Source organism: Bubalus bubalis, chromosome 9 (genome assembly GCF_019923935.1).
Source record: "Bubalus bubalis isolate 160015118507 breed Murrah chromosome 9, NDDB_SH_1, whole genome shotgun sequence".
NCBI lineage: Eukaryota > Metazoa > Chordata > Mammalia > Artiodactyla > Bovidae > Bubalus > Bubalus bubalis.
Window position 1 is genome coordinate 83,339,672 of NC_059165.1, and position 17,858 is coordinate 83,357,529.

Genomic DNA, 17,858 nt, shown 5'->3' on the forward strand with positions numbered 1-17,858 from the left:
AGAATCCCAGAGACGGGGGAGCCTGGTGGCTGCCGTCTGTGGGGTCACACAGAGTCGGACACGACTGAAGTGACTTAGCATAGCACAGCATCTATAATCACAGTTGCTCAACTTCTAATGAAAATCACTACTGACCATTTGCTTGAGTTACTCTGATTCTCTACAATATCTTGTGGACCTGCGCATATCCTCCTGGATTTACTGTAATGTTATTACTTTCAACTTAAACTGACACATTTCTTTTTTTAATACAATAGATTTCTCTTTTGATCCTACCACCCAATATTTCACTATTTTCCCATAACCCTCTTTGTTTCCTTCAGAACAATTATCAGAGCTTCTATGGTATTTTGTTCTATGTTTTTCCCCTTTCTCACCTACTGGAATGTGAACTTCATGAAGGCAGGAATCATGTCTGTCTAGAAATACCATTGTATCTCTAGCATTTGAAAAACCATCTGATGTGAAAAGGACTCTAAGTAAATACTTTTTGAGTTATTTCATGTGTTTTCATTTGTCAGTGCTGTGATTCCAAAGTATATTTTAAAAGTTAATGGAAAAAAACTGAAGCTGAAAGGCTCTTTTAAGCATTTGTTACATACCAAACACTTGACTCAAAGTGTTTTATTATTATAAAACCACATAATGTAGGTTCCATGATCCCTACTTTATAGATGAAGAAATTAAGACACAAGGAAATTAAGTAAGTTCCACAAATTTAGCTGCTGATGGCAGAGATGAATTTTAATCCTACTTCATTTGATTCTGACCTTAGGTCAACCTACTATACCACACTCCCTAAGGGGAGCACTTTTGAGTCATACATAGCTTTAGATAATTCTCTTAAACCCTGCAATTGAATTCTTTGAACTCCAGTATGCTTCTCTGCATCATTGCTCCATGTGTCAGAAGCAACATTCAGAAAACAAGCAATTCTTGTTGAAAGCAGGGCAGTCACATTATTTGTGTTTAAATTTCCTTGTCATGAAACTGTCTGGAATTATGATTATATATCATTACCCATAAAGACATCTCATCTGCATAAAACTTATACCTAAATTATTGGGGTACATTCAATGTGCAGATGTTACTTCCAATATATATAAAACTGATTATTTTCTGGGTTACTGGGTCATTGGAACTGAATGGACTAACTTTTTTTTTTTTTTAATATTTGGGAACAGAATATATCAAAAGTAACCATGGCATATAATAATAGATGAGACCCAAGCTTTTGTAGGGGCAACATATTTAAAGCTCAGAGGTGGAACCTAAGGTCCAAGGACATTAATTGGCACAAGGATAAGCAGCTTGCTCATGGCATAGCTAGAAACATTCTAATCACGTTATAACATGGATATTACTGATGAGTTACTGTCTTACTAGTGGCACAGCTAGCAGGATGCTAATCACTTTATAACATACACACCACTTAGTTCCTGCTTCCCAAGCGAATGGTCATAAGTGATAAACTATAATGTTTTACCCTATGAGTTTTATAATTTCTTTCTTCCTGACTATGCCTAATTCTCCTTCTCCTTAGTTTTAATACCCAAATTCTCATTAAGTGCTTGGTTATATAACCCTTATCTTTTCATTACAACATTCATTAGTTATACTTGTTGGACAATGAATTATTATTCTCAAAGGGGCAAATACTTTTTTCATTTCAATAGCTATGAAATGGAATACCTGAATAAACTTACTGGGCTTTAATGATAAAATTTTGGTTATGGAATTTATGCAGTATAGAAACCTTAAAAATATTTGGCAATCACAAATTTACCCTAGCATTTATGCACAAATTCAATAAAACATTTATTGAGAATCTACATGCCGCAGTAATTTACTCACAACAATGAGTTCACTCATAGATTAGGGGAGTAAACATGTACAAAGATATAATATTAAATTATGTAATAATATATATGGTAAGAACTTCCTGGAGAAGTATAATCCAAATGACATACAGAATTTTTTTTTTCAGTTTTATGAGATATAATTGACAAATAGAAACTGCATGTATTTAAGGTGTATAACTTGATGTTTTTGACGTAGGTATACATTGTGAAATTATCACCATAATCTAATTAATATATTCATCACATCACAGAGTTACCATTTGTGTGTGGTGGGTGAGGGAACAAATACTTAGGCTCTACCTTCTCAGAAAATTTCAAGTATAAAATACAGTATTGTTACCTATACTCACATGCTACTTTAGATCTCCAGAATTTACTCATCTTACAGAATTGAAACTTCATAGCCTTTGGTCAACATCTCATTTTCCTTTCTCCTCAACCCTTGACAACCTACTCTGCGTTTCTATGAAAGCACTTCTATGATTCCATGTATAAGTGAGGTGACAGGGATCAAAACCATTCCCATAGAAAAGAAATGCAAAAAAGCAAAATGGCTCTCTGGGGAGGCCTTACAAATAGCTGTGAAAAGAAGAGAAGCAAAAAGCAAAGGAGAAAAGGAAAGATATAAATATCTGAATGCAGAGTTCCAAAGAATAGCAAGAAGAGTTAAGAAAGCCTTCTTCAGTGATCAATGCAAAGAAATAGAGGAAAACAACAGAATGGGAAAGACTAGGGATCTCTTCAAGAATATCAGAGATACCAAAGGAACATTTCATGCAAAGATGAGTTCGATAAAGGACAGAAATGGTATGGACCTAACAGAAGCAGAAGATATTAAGAAGAGATGGCAAGAATACACAGAAGAACTGTACAAAAAAGATCTTAATGACCCAGGTAACCATGATGGGGTGTACATCAAGGCTGTATATTGTCACCCTGCTTATTTAACTTCTATGCAGAGTACATTATGAGAAACGCTGGACTGGAAGAAGCACAAGCTGGAATCAAGATTGCTGGGAGAAATGTCAATAACCTCAGATATGCAGATGGACACCACCCTTATGGCAGAAAGTGAGGAGAAACTAAAGAGCCTCTTGATGAAAGTGAAAGTGGAGAGTGAAAAAGTTGGCTTAAAGCTCAACATTCAGAAAACGAAGATCATGGCATCCGGTCCCACCACTTCATGGGAAATAGATGGAGAAACAGTGGAAACAGTGTCAGACTTTATTTTTCTGGGCTCCAATATCACTACAAATGGTGACTGCAGCCATGAAATTAAAAGACACTTACTCCTTGGAAGGAAAGTTATGACCAACCTAGATAGCATATTCAAAAGCAGAGACATTACTTTGCCAACAAAGGTCCATCTAGTCAAGGCTATGGTTTTTCCTGTGTTCATGTATGGATGTGAGAGTTGGACTGTGAAGAAGGCTAAGCACCGAAGAATTGATGCTTTTGAACTGTGGTGTTGGAGAAGACTCTTAAGAGTCCCTTGGACTGCAAGGAGATCCAACCAGTCCATTCTGAAGGAGATCAGCCCTGGGATTTCTTTGGAAGGAATGATGCTAAAGCTGAAACTCCAGTACTTAGGCCACCTCATGCGAAGAGTTGACTCATTGGAAAAGACTGTGATGCTGGGAGGGATTGGGGGCAGGAGGAGAAGGGGACGACAGAGGCTGAGATGGCTGGATGGCATCACTGACTCGATGGACGTGAGTCTGAGTGAACTCCGGGAGTTGGTGATGGACAGGGAGGTCTGGCGTGCTGCGATTCATGGGGTCGCAAAGAGTCGGACATGACTGAGTGACTGATCTGATCTGATCTGATTACTTAACATTCAGTGTCTTGCTTATTTCACCAGCATAATGTCTTCCAAGTTCATGCACATTATCACAAACATCAGAATTTTGTTCTGGTGAATAATATTCCATTGTGTATTTGTGTGTATGTATATGTGTAGTATCACATTTTCTTGATCCATTCATCCATCAAAGGTTTTTTCACATCTTTGCTATTGTAAATAATGTTGCCTTGAATATGGGAGTCCAGAAATCTTTTTGAGAGCTTGTTTTCATTTCCTCTGGAAATATATCCAGAAGTGGAATTGCTGAATCATATGGTAGTTCCATTTTTAACTTTTTGAGGAATCTCTATACTGTTTTCTGTAATGGTTATACCAGTTTACAATCCCATCATTAGTGTATCAGGATTCCTTTTCCTACAAATCCTCATCCGTACTTGTTATCTTTGGTCTTTTTGATAATAGTTACTCTAATAGATTCAAGATTATGTCTTATTATAGTTTTGATTTTCACACCCATGATAATTAGTGATGTTATTATTTCATATATCTGTTGATTTTTGTATGTCTTCTTCTGAGACATGTGTATGCAGATCTTTTGTCTATTTTGTAATTGAGGTTTTTGGTTTTTGGTTTTCTATTGAGTTGCTTAAGTTCCTTATAAATGTTGGATTATAATCCTCTATAAGATTCATCATTTGAAAATATTTTCTCCCATTCCACAGGTTGCCTTTTCACTCTGTTGTTTCTTCTACTTTTGTTTGCTTCAGAGGCTTTTAGTTTAATGTGATATCCTATGTGTTTTTACTTTTGCTTCCTGTGCTTTTGTGATCATATTAAAAAAAGATTACTGTCCAGACTAATGTCAAAAAGCTTTTTCCCTATGTTTTCTCCTAGGAGTTTTACAGTTTCAGTCTCATGTTTAAGTCTTTTGCCCATTGAGTTGATTTTTAATACAGTATGATATAGGATCCAAAGTTATTCTTCTGCATGTGGATACCCAGTTTTTCCAGCACCAAATTTCGAACCTATTGTGGCATTGTTGTCAAAGGTCAGCTGATCATAAACATGTGGGTTTATTTCTGGGCTCTCTATTCTGTTTCATTGATTTGTATGTCTGTTTTTATGTCAGTGGCAGGCATACTGTCCTCATTACTCTAGCTTTGCAGTATAGTTTGAAATCAGGAAGTGGGATGCCTCCAGTTTTGTTCTTCTTGCCCAAGATTGCCTTGACTATGTGGGACATTTTGCAGCTCCATTTGAATTTTAGGATGGCTTTCTTATTTTTGTAAAGAATGCCTTTGGTATTTTAACAGAGTTTACCATGAATCTGGAGATCATATTGGGTAGTATAAATGTTAACAATCATAATTCTTCTAATCCATAAACACAGGATGTCTTTTCATTTATCTGTGTCCTTTTTAATTTCCTTCATCATAGTTTTCTAATTTTTAGCATGCAAATCTTTCACCAATTTGATTAAGTTTATTTCTTTTTTCAGATATTTACATCTACTTTCATCATTAAATCTAGCATCTATTTTCTCAAATAGGTATTTTTGGTTTGATCACGGCCCAATAGCATGAGTTACAGTTTACTTTCTTCTGTATCTGTACTCTAGAAGCTTTTTTCAGTAATATCAGCAATCATATCTCTTGAATGTTTGGCAGCAGGCCCCCAGAAAACTTGCTTTTGTATTTTTTATAAGATTTTGCCCTTCACATTAAATTTCTTGAATAGTTATAGGTTTATCCTTACTATTTCTTGAGTCAATATTGATGTAGTTATTTTTATAGTGTTTTAATAAATATGTATTTTGTTTCAAATATTTTGGAATAGAATTACTAGAATTCTATACATTTTTATTATTCATTCAAATCTATAGTTTTTTTTATTCCATCTATTTATTCATTTTTTTCCCTTAAGGTGATCAACACTGTCAGAGATTCATAAATTTTATGGGTTTTTCAAGAAGTTGCATACAGTCTTTTGATCTTCTTTATTATAACTTTGTTTTCAATTTTATTGACATTTGATTTTTGTCCATTATGTCTCTTCTATAATATTTTCCTTAAATACATTATTTTTATTTCCTGACCTTTAATGTACAAACCTTATTTTTATCCTTTCTTCTTTTCCAGTATAAACACTTGAGAATATAAATTGTTCTCAAATACCACTTACATCCTGTAAGTTTTATATATTTAATTGTCATTCAGGTTTTTGCATTTTTTTACTTCCATTATGATTCTCTATTTGACTTATGGATTATTTATTCATTTGTTTTTAATTTAAAAACATATTTTTTTCTTTTTAGTAATTACTATCTTATGTCAGTCTTGCATGCACTATAATTCTTTTTTATTGTTCTACCACTTCTTGGCACAGAGCCCTTTTTCCCTAGTCTTTCCTCTTATTTTTTTATTGAAGTTTCAAGAATTTGCAGTGGGGGCGGATTTCTTAAAAGGTTTTTAAAAGGTTAACCATTTCTACTAAAGAGTAGAAATGATCCTAAGGAAAGATTCCAAAGCGGAGCTTTACAAATAGAGAAATGTGTTTTCAATACTATTTTCTGAGAAAAGCAGAGATAGTATTTATGGATGAGCCCTCCCTTCCCCAACACACACACATACCTGGGAACAGAGAAACAGTTTTTCCATTAATGCCTGATGAGAGAATTCCATATTTCATGCATTTCTTATGGTTTACAATGAGGGTATACAGAACACACTCAGTTTTAATAATATTATATTTTACTTGACATACTGCTATGATGGCTGAGGATATGTGTGTTGTAAACTTGAGGAATGTCAGGCTAGTGATACAATAGTAGGTATCTTCCTAGATTTTGGAAATTTAGAAACTTTGGACTCAATGATGGATGAATCCAATTTTGGAGATCATGAAGTATCTACACTAGATCCAGTGGAGGGAGAAAAGCTCAGGAAATAGCTGCTAAAGAAGGAATTAAGTCCTGAATTAGGCACATGAGTGAGTGTTCCATATTTGGGACTACACAGAAAAGTTGGTAGGGAATACTTTCAGACATGAACTATATTAAACACTTAATTTCTACAAGATGAATGATACAATTTGTAGGTTTTAATATTTTATGGAAAATTATTAATAGAAAATATAGTCATTTAAATTTGGCACCCTCTTTGAATTGATGGCAATTAATGAGGAATGCAGAACTGTGAATTGCTCATTGTATAACCTGTTCGTTAAACAACCTGTTTGTATAACCTCTAGTACTTTGGCCTCCTGATGTGAAGAGCCAACTCATTGGAAAAGACCCTGATGCTGGAAAACATTGAAGGCAAAAGAAGAAGAGGGCAACAGAGGGTAAGATGGTTAGATAGTCTATCTAACCATTGAGTCCATCACTGACTCAATGGACATGAACTTGAGCAAACAGTGGGGGATGGTGGAGGACAGGAAAGCCTGGCATACTGCAGTCCATGGGGTCACAAAGAGTTGGACACAAGTTAGCAACTGAACAACAACATAACCTGTTTGGATATGGCAGTTTAGACAAACCAGTTAGGTGTAAAGCAGAATGAAAAAGAAAGAAAATAATCAAAATGTAATGTAATTTTGCAGTTAACTTATTGGATGTCTTAATGTGAGCTGTTAGGGATTTTATCATACAACAGCAAATATTCTTTGCAAGCCAGAACTTCCTAACTCATCACTCATCCCAGTATTGTATAAGAACTATTTACCTTAAGAAACAATTACATAGGACAGTGAAGGACTTTCTGATACCCTACTGTGAAGAAGACGGACTGGGTGTACCTCTAGTTTCCAATGGGTTTGGCTTTTTGGACTAACTGCTTAAAATACACACACATAGAGCTCTGGGGAATACAAGTAGGGAAACACTCTTCCAACCACCTGTGATACTGTAATTTGTAACAATTAATGTGTATTGGATTAATTCCAGTACTTCATTCCAGTCCAAGCTCCTGGCACAAACCTCCAAAAACCCTTGGAATATCCTGCTGCTGCTGCTGCTGCTACTAAGTCGCTTCAGTCCTGTCCGACTCTGTGTGACCCCATAGACGGCAGCCCAATGACCAGAAATAAAGTATCATTTGCTGTGTTAACAAAGTGACTTTTGAAATGCATCTAAGGATGGGGGCGGATTCCCAGGAAAACCAAATCTGTGAGTTGAGGTTTAGAACTTTCAGTTCTGCCTCCTCTGACCTCCAAGGAGGAAAGGGGTCTAGAAGCTGAATCAGTAACTAATGGCCAATGAGTTACATCACTCATGCCTATGAAATGAAGCCTTCATAAAAACTCAAAAGGATGAGGTTTGGATAGCTTCCTGGTGAACATCTGGAAGAGTGTCACATAGACATCATGGAGCTCCTGGTCCTTTCCCTTTATGAGTCTCTTCTATCTGGCTATTCCTGAGTTATATCATGTTATAGTAAACCAGTTATCTGGTAAGTAAAATGCTTCTCTGATTTCTGTGAATCATTCCAGCAGAGAAACTGAACTCAAGGTAGGAGTTGTTGGAGCCTCCAATTGATAGATGGTTGGTCAGAGCACAGGTGCAACCTGAATCTGATATTGGCATCTAAAGTAGTAGGGAAGGGCACTCCTGTAGGACTGAACCCTTAACCTGTAACATTGGACACTATCTCCAAGTAGATAGTGTCTGACTATTGCTTGCTACTGAGGGGCAAAACACACACACACACACACACACACACACACACAAGTCAAAATTGGTATCAGAATTGTACACCACAACTTAGTTTTCATAAAGGAAATAATACCAGTCTAACCAAGTCAATTCCATACCACCAATAGAACTACACTTAAGGCTGGATAGGCTGAGAGTATAAGAATCAAGTGTAACTATTTGGCTTTCACTAGCACCTTCTGTTCACAACATTAAAAATGTATTGCAAGGAGTAGGTTCATATGATTGCAGCCCTTACAAATCATGTAAACCTAATCCTTGCAATAAATTTATATATATGTGTGTGTGTGTGTGTGTGTACATAATCATCCTCAATTATCCATAATCATCCTTTCAAGTCCTATAACCACGAAGTAGTAGGATTTTAGTATAAGGTAAGAGAGAGGCCCCACTTAGCATTTAAGCCAAAGTCATGATTGCAGCCCAATTTTCCAGAAAGCTCTGCACTGGGGTAACAGACTTTCATCTAATAATAAAGAAACATTACACTCCTTGTTTACAACTCTTCTTTATGTTTATATCTCTTTTAGGAAACTCTGTGATGAGGGTTAATTGGCCAAGGCAGAATCTTGGCATTTCTGAATATGTTATTTCAATACATAATGTCATCCATCAAAATCTCACTCGAATCTAAATGAACACACACACACACACACGCACATGTGCACACATACATTACTACACATCCCTTCAGTCCACTTCTAAGTTTACCTGCAGCAACATCAGACAGTTTCCAGCGCACAAGCAGCTTCCCCCTGATGTACCGTCTCTCTGAAATTCTCTACCTGGAAGCCTCATTTACTGCCATGGGAGCTTGCTCAATCCTGGGTCAAGCAGCCTGCAGTTCAGGGGTTTTAAAACCCTCAACAACACCTTTCAAGCAGGAAAGGATAAATATCAACAAATAAATATCCCAGATTTCAATATGAAAAAATTCTCTGGTTTTTCCACATGGTTCCTCAGAAAGTGTACAGTCAGGATCAGTTCTGTGACTTGAATTTATTATATGGATGAAATAAAGTCCCATCCTTTCAATAGTCCATAAGGATCTCCTTGTCTTGTTGTTATAAATTTTTCTCAAAAGAATGCATTTGTGAAGTATCTGTTAGAGGCTGGTGGAAGTCTTACACCCCATGGCAATAGAGAGTAGTAAGATTCAGGATGGATGGGGATTAAGAGATTAAAAAGAGATGCCAAGAATATACAGAAGAACTATACAAAAAAGATCTTCATGACCCAGATAACCATGATGGTGTGTCACTCACCTAGAGCCAGACACCCTGGAGTGTGAAGTCAGGTGGGCCTTAGGAAGCATCACTATGAACAAATCTAGTGGAGGTGATGGAATTCCAGTTGAGCTATTTCAAATCCTAAAAGATGATGCTGTTAAAGTGCAGCACTCAATATGCCAGCAAATTTCAAAAACTCAGCAGTGACCACAGGACTGGAAAAGGTCAGTTTTCTTTCCAATTTCAAAGAAAGGCAATGCCAAGAATGTTCAGACTACCATACAATTGTGCTCATTTCATAACTGACATGGTAATGCTCAAAATCCTTCAAGCTATGTTTCAGCAATATGTGAACTGAGAACTTCCAGGTATACATGCTAGATTTAGAAAAGGCAGAGGAACCAGAGATCAAATTACCAACATCCATTGGATCACAGAAAAAGCAAGAAAATTCCAGGAAAAAAAAAATGTATTTCTGCTTCATTGACTATGATAAAGGCTTTGACTATGTGGATCACAACAAACTGTGAAAAATTCTTAAAGATATGGGAACACCTGACCACCTGCCTCCTGAGAAACCTGTATGCAGGACAAGAAGCAACATTTAGAACTGGACATGAAACAATGGACTGGTTCAAAATCGAAAAAGGAGTACCTCAAGGCTGTATATTGTCACTCTGCATATTTAACTTTTACTGCTAAGTCACTTCAGTCATATCCGACTCTGTGCGACCCCACAGACGGCAGCCCACCAGGCTCCCCTGTCCCTGGGATTCTCAAGGCAAGAACACTGGAGTGGGTTGCCATTTCCTTCTCCAATGCATGAAAGTGAAAAGTGAAAGTGAAGTCTCTCAGTCATGTCCGACTCTTAGCAACCCCATGGACTGTAGCCCACCAGGCTCCTCCATCCATGGGATTTCCCAGGCAAGAGTACTGGAGTGGGGTGCCATTGCCTTCTCCAATTTAACTTCTATGCAGAGTACAAATGCAGAATGTCAGGCTGGATCCACTCAAGCTGGAATAAAGATTGTCAGGAGAAATATCAACAATCTCATATATACAGATAATACCACCCTAATGGTAACCCACTCCAGTATTCTTGCCTGAAGAATCCCTTGGACAGAGGAGCCTGGCAGGCTAAAGTCCATGGGGTTTCAAGAGTCGGACACAACTTAGCAACTAAACCACCAAGCCAATGATAGAAAGTGAAGAGGAACTAAAGAGCTTTCATGAATGTGAAAAGGAGAGTGAAAAAGCTGGCTTAAAACTCAACATCCAAAGAACTAAGATCATGTCATCCAGTCCCATCACTTCATGGCAAATAGATGGGGGAAAATTGGAGACAGTTGCAGATTTTATTTTCTTGGGCTTCAAAATCACTGCTGATAGTGACTGCAGCCACAAAATTAAAAGATGCTTGCTCCTTGGAAGAAAAGCTATGACAAACCTAGACAGCATATTAAAAAGCAGAGACATCACTTTGCTGACAAAGGTCCATAGAGTCAAAGCTATGGTTTTCCCGGTAGTCATGTACGATGTGAGAGTTGGACCATGAAGACTGAATGCCAAAGAATTGATGCTTTTGATCTGTGGTGCTGGAGAAGACTCCTCAGAGTCCCTTGGATGGCAAGGAGATCAACCTAGTCAATCCTAAAGGAAATCAACCCTGAATATTCACTGATATTCACTGAATCTTCTGAAAGGACTGACGCTGAAGCTCCAATACTTTGGCACCTGATGCGAAGAGTCAACTCATTGGAAAAGACTGGTGCTGGGAAAGACTGAGGGCAATAGGAGAAGGAGCGACAGAGGATGAGACAGTTGAATGGCATCACTGACTCAATGAATATGAGTTTGAGCAAACTCTGGAAGATAGTGAAGGATAGGGAAGCCTGGCGTGCTGCAGTTCCTGGGGTCATGAGGAATCAGACACAACTTAGCAACTGAACAACAAGATTCAGGATAGATGGAGATTATGCTTCCTTTGCTGAGCAGGGAAAGAGTGATTTTGGAAGAGAAGAATGGGGAAAATAAAAGAACACTCAATATTTCAGGATTCTCTTCAGAAGAAAATGTAAGAGAACCAAGGTTTCAACAGAATAAAAATAGCATTAACAGACATGTAATGGAAAGAACTACAAGAAATTAGTCTCCCAGTGCGCCAACCTAGGAGTTAGAAGACAATGTTCAAGTATTAGATTCATCAGTTATTGGATATTTGATGTTAATAAAATAATATTCCTGAGTCTCAGATGTTCATCTACAAAATGAGGACAATAATATTCAAATTATAAAACTGTGATGATGACTAAAAGAAATAATTTATGTAAAAATGTTCTAAACTTTAAAAATGTACACAAATGTTAGAAATTATAATGGATCCATCTTTAGACATGCAAGAAAATAATAATTTTTTTTAAATGGACATAATGCAAAAAGGCTAAATAAAGCTCTAAATCCTCATATTTAATTAACCTGCCCATTCTAGGGCAGACACGCTACAGCACTGTCACCAGCAGGTCAGCTCTATCAACCTGATTGTTTGATCATCAGTTTGTCTATTCAACTTAGAAATGCACTTTTATATTTATACGATACATATCAAAAGTTTGTGTTAGCTAAGAGGCCAAAGAAAACACTGAAAGATGAAAGCACAGAATGAACTGAGCATGAAACAGCAAACAATCTAGCTCAACAGAGAAACAATAATATTTGGCCTTTACCTGGAAAACATTTCATGTCCAGAGGGTCTTTTTCCTTAAATAAAATGCAACCATATTTTATGTTTTCTTTTATTGGACATTACACATGGGGAAAGAAGTGGGAGTGTTAGTCACTCAGTTGTGCCTGACTCTTTGCAACCCCATGGACTATAGCCTGCAGACTCCTCTGTCTATAGGATTCTCCAGGCAAGAAAACTGGAATGGGTAGCATTCCCTTCCCCAGTGGATCTTTCAGACCCAGGGATTGAACCCTGGTCTCCTGCATTGCAGGAGGATTCTTTACCATCTGAGCCACCAGGAAAGCCCTTGGACATTACATACTGGTAGACAAGTCAAAGGAGAGTTGGGGGTGGAAAGGAAACACCTAAAATTCAGCAAAACAATAAAAAACAATTGGATTAGGGGTCTAAGAATGTGCCGTGTTTGCCCAGAGAATCCACTTCATTTCCTTATTAAAGGTGATGAATACGCTAGCGGGCTATCTGGTCTAATTTTAAAGCTATCATATCAAATGATAACCATTAATAACTACCAATATTATACAACATTAAAATGAAGGTCAAATACTATAGTTTTACTGTTAAATAAGGTTTTGATCATAACTAGCTTTTAACAGAGCAAATTTTGCTTATCTTATAGAAAAGAAAAGTGGCTCAGTCAGTCCGAATCTTTGCGACCCCATGCACTATATAGCCTGCCAGGCTCCTCTGTCCATGGAATTCTCTAAGCCAGAATACTGGACTACGTAACCGGTCCCTTCTCCAGGGAATCTCTCAACCCAGGGATCAAACTCAGGTCTCCTACATTGCAGGCAGATTCTTTGCCATCTGAACCACCAGAGAAGCCCTATCTTACAGAAATTTACTCTAAAAAATGTGCTCCTAGACCACACAACCAGCGGTCGTTTCTTTTCCAGTGTTTAATAATAACTACTGCCCCTTCATCATCATGAAGCCAAGCAGGACCCTGTGGGGCGCCCAGGCATAAAAACTTTTCTATGTCCCCTGTTTCATGTCTGTAGGAAACAGACTTCTTTTAAGCCCCCTGACCTTCCCTGAGTGCCAATGGGCAGGTTCAAACAGTTACTCATAAAGGAAGGGAGAGGATGAGGAAACTTGCAAAGTACAAGAAACAATAGTGCAGCTTTGGGGCAGAGTCCTGGTTCCCCCTCAAGGGATATACATAACAACATCTTTGAACTGTTTTGCAGACACTGAAACCCCCATCAGGTGGAAGAAGTTAACTGTCTGCTCGCAAGTACATCAACTCCACACCTGTCAGAACCAGAAGGTTGATGATGCTGACTCCCAATTACCTCATCATCAATCAATCAGAAAAATGTCCACAAGCTGACCAAACCCTCTTGGAATATTACTATAAACCCCTCATTACCCTTTCCAGGTCAGGATACACAGTTCTGAGGGCGTTAGCCTGCTGTGCCCCGCTTTGCTTGGAAAAGCAATAAAACTAGTCTTTTCTGCTTCAGTTATATTGTCTCTGAAATTCAATTTGGTATTGGTATACAGAGGCTTAGTTTTGGCATCAACACTGGCTTTCTTTTCTAACATTCAACACATGAGGCTCAGTACATTACAGCCTATCATTATAATAAAGTCAACAATTGCCTTCTCCTTCATGGCCAAAATTCAGGTAGAAAATTTTCCAAAAGAGGTCAAAACATTTATTAATAATAAAAATGCTGGTACTATGCATGCACAATCAAAGAAGAAACATAGAGTTTTTCTATGAAAAAATTCCCATTCCAGAAGACTGCACCTGTGAGGACTGAGAAGATAATTTTTGGAGGTTATTAACAGTCCAATGTTCAGTGCTACCCTACACTCTCACCCTTTTCATCAGCCTTTGGCTGATTGTGGGAAACACTGCTGACCCTGCCCCCTAATCAACTGTTTGGTGTTTGTAATTCTCCCCTTAATGACAATAACATGCTTGTGAATTTTGATTGTGAATGTCCCTGATTACAATGTAAAAAGAGGAGAGGGGCATGATTTTCTGTCACTGTTTGCCTTAACAGCTACTTGTAAACCACTGTACTGGTTTAGGGACTAGGGCTTCACTCAAGAAGACACAGTTGTGAGTTCTGGGTGATCAAAGAACTTTGGACTATTACAGATATGAGCACTACTGGAGGGGAAGATGCAAACTGGGAAAGGTCGCTGAAAATATACCACCTTGTTGCTGTTCAGATTACCTTCCCCTCTAACTGGCCCACCACCACTATCTGATACAAGCAACTTTCTGAAGCTCAAATATGGTAAAAACAAAAACCAAACAGTTGAATATTGACTCTAAAAATGCTTTCAGCAATTATGAGCAAACATTTCTCCCTCAGTGAAGCTTTATAACACTTATTGTCTTTAGCAGTTTTAAGAATGAACAGTGGGAGGTTGGGTGGGATGGAAGCCATTCAGGGGTCCATGTGTCTGGCTCAGGGGAAGCCAGGCTTTGCTGAAATAACCCTCCTCTTTTAAGATGAGTCAAGTTCACATAAAAGATAAATGGCAAGTCCAGGACCCAGGCTGCTGAAATCTGCAGCCAGAGGTCTCTTTCAGGCACCACACTACTCTTACAGGTTTGGGTTCTAATCCCAACTTTGTTCTCTGTGCAAATACCAACTAAGGTGGAAATGGAGAAAAGAGAACTCTGCCAAATGACTTCTATACAAATGAAAATTTGATGATTTAAAAATTGTTGACTTAAATTTTAAAAATGGAAAAATAAAAAATCAATATAACAGCTACAGGCATATTCCGTTCTCCACCCTGCTAGTTCATGACCTCTGGACTCTATCAGCTGATTTCTAATGCTCTCTGCTTCCTTTTCTGTTTGTGACCACTCAGCGGTCATTCCTACCTATTCAGTGGCCCAAGCGTCGGGAGCTGGGAGCCTCCTCGCAGTCCTCTTGGAGGCGGCCTGGGCTCCTCTTCAGCAGGAACTGATGAACATGCTCCAAGAGCAGCTGTGCCCACCAGACCCGTCTGCCACCACGGTTGAGAAGCCGTAAATTTTAGAGCTGAAATTTACCCACCCTGAAATTCCTCCAGGGTCAACATCTTTTCAGGAGCGGCCTGCTCATCCTTTGCCATCTCTTCAGGGTCTCCTCAGGTGTGACCTCGTGCAGGTACTCACGGGAGTCGGAGCCATGTAGGTGCAGCACTTTCCTGCCAGCCCCCTGCACATCAGACCCGCGGAGGGAGCTCCCTGCCCCTGCTCAGGCAGAGGACAGTCTGCTTTACCCAGAGCGAAAATAGGTAGGCACGTTAAGGTAAACTGTGAAAGGCTGGTGATTGGCCCTGGGGTCAGTAACAACCGGAAGTTTGTTGGGGCTGCTGGGTGGCTGCCTAGATTTGGTTAATGAAGATTCTGAGGGTGGAGCCGCCAGAATAGGAGGAGCTCCAGAAGCGGCAAAAACTTCTGCACAGCTTGCAGGCCACATTCCTGGAGGATATGACATGACACCCCCAGGTTTTTAACAGCAAAATGGCACAAACCTGTGGCAGAAGCTTCTCCCAGGTGCTCTGAGGCTTTGTGATGTAGAGGCCATCACCTTTGTTTTTCATAGATGAACTGTTCCATTTTGAAGTCAAGATTGGTGCCACCCAAGTGGATTCCTGCTGGAAGGACTGTGATGACGTCCTCCTCCTTTATCTACAGGACAAAAGGGCCTCTGGACGCTGTGAACGTTTCCCTGTAAATTATGACATTTGGACCCCTCTCTGGGAAGCACAGAAAGGCTTCCACGTTATAAATAAATTCTATCCTTTGTGTTCACAATGTGACCCATCAGGACATATGCACTTTGACATTTGTATTTATATTACAGAAATGTATATTTTGACCCACCTTACACTCATCTAAGTTCAATTTAGAATTAACCCTGGGAGGTTGCTCTTTGGAGGTCAGAGATTAAGGTTAGATTTCAACAACATACAGCTGCAGACAGACTCAAAAGGAAATCGTAACTGTGATGTTGCTGCTGCTAAGTTGCTTCAGTTGTGTCCGACTCTGTGTGACCCCATAGACAGCAGCCCACCAGGCTCCCCCGTCCCTAGGATTCTCCAGGCAAGAACACTGGAGTGGGTTGCCATTTCCTTCTCCAATGCATGAAAGAGAAAAGTGAAGTCGCTCAGTCGTGTCCGACTCTTAGCGACCCCATGGACTGCAGCCCACCAGGCTCCTCCGTCCATGGGATTTTCCAGGCAAGAGTACTGGAGTGGGGCGCCATTGCCTTCTCTGAAATGTGATGCTAACATAGCTAAAATTATGAACATCAGAATCATCTGCGATTATTCACAAAAGAGTGTTGGGTTTTAAATCACCTATCAGACCTCTTTTTCCTAGGCAGAATACACCAGTTAGGTTTCCTCTTCTTATTTGCTACTGTTTTTCCACTTTTGTGTTGTTTGGCTTATTCTCCAGTGAGTTATTTCAAGTTAAAGTTGTCAAAATTTATACTTGACAAAATGCTAGACTATTTGTTGCTGGAGCTAAGAGTGACTACAAGGCACCTCTTCCTCCTAGAAGGAAATGATATGCTTGCTTAAATCAAATAATGATGGGGGGAAATGCAAATATTAGCAGTGCATATTTACCCTTTGCACTGGATTGGGATAGAATGCTTCCTATTAAGTGGACTTTGATGCATTGTTCCCTGTGGCAAAAGTGTCCCCACTCTCAGAAAATAGAAATTGGGGGAAACACACTCTGCGTAGAAATAAAAACAAGGCTCTAATATTAAAAGGAAAACACAATGATATAAAAGTCAGGCAACAGCTCAGCAAAGCCATTACCATGCTTATTGCCATTTGAAGGCACAATGATTGAAGTTATTGTACATTAAGTAAGATTACTAAATAATGCATCCCATAAAGGAAAGACATTGTATTGGCCATAAAACGTGTGTAACTGCAACAGAATTCATACTTATTTAATGACACTTTAGAATCGGATGGTAATTAAAATGAAGTAGGAATTTTTAAAAGGCAAGAGAAATTCAAACACACCAGTATATAAATTGAAACATTCTCTTTGTTTTGCAAGCACATAAAGAAGTAAATTTCACACAGGTTTTTGGTTTTTTTTTTTTTTGCTTTTTTGGCCCAGTGGGAACTGCACAATTTTGACTCCTCAGTATTTCCACTTCTAATTGCTAGGATGGTTCATTATCAGTTGTCTAAAGTGCAATACATCAACCTTGCAGAGCTGAGTTACAAAAGACTTTCACACATCTGATGGGCTGCTGTGCTAAATACATCTTAATTTGTGCTGCATCTGCTGTTTTCTAATTTGTTTATCATGCTGTGAATGCTGCAGACTTTGTTAGAGCAGCTTCCTGATTTTTTTCCTTTAAAAATTCATCAATTCTTCATTTTAAAAAAATGGCTGTTTTCCATCATTGTTCATCTGTATCTTGGAATGCCATAAACTCAGTTCTGTTGTACACATACATGTACGAAAAAAAATCCTGTGCACTTGAATATGTATATGTATTACATTAGAACATTTGCA

At 38.5% G+C, this 17,858-nt stretch overlaps 2 long non-coding RNA genes across 3 annotated transcripts in view; one reads left to right on the forward strand and one right to left on the reverse strand.

The window, feature by feature from the left end:
- LOC123335116 overlaps positions 1–15,491 on the reverse strand; it is a 214,171-nt gene extending 198,680 nt beyond the window's left edge. Inside the window, exon 1 of the long non-coding RNA XR_006553456.1 lies at positions 15,379–15,491. This is a non-coding gene — a long non-coding RNA (uncharacterized LOC123335116). The remainder of the gene's footprint in view (positions 1–15,378) is intronic.
- LOC123335115 lies at positions 14,288–16,121 on the forward strand. Of its 2 annotated transcripts, XR_006553455.2 has the most exons (3): positions 14,290–14,604; positions 15,191–15,601; positions 15,913–16,121. It is a non-coding gene; the product is annotated as an uncharacterized LOC123335115 (long non-coding RNA). The 2 variants fall into 2 exon arrangements; XR_006553454.2 differs by having other exon boundaries at positions 14,288–15,601.
- The last annotated feature ends 1,737 nt before the right edge of the window (positions 16,122–17,858 follow it).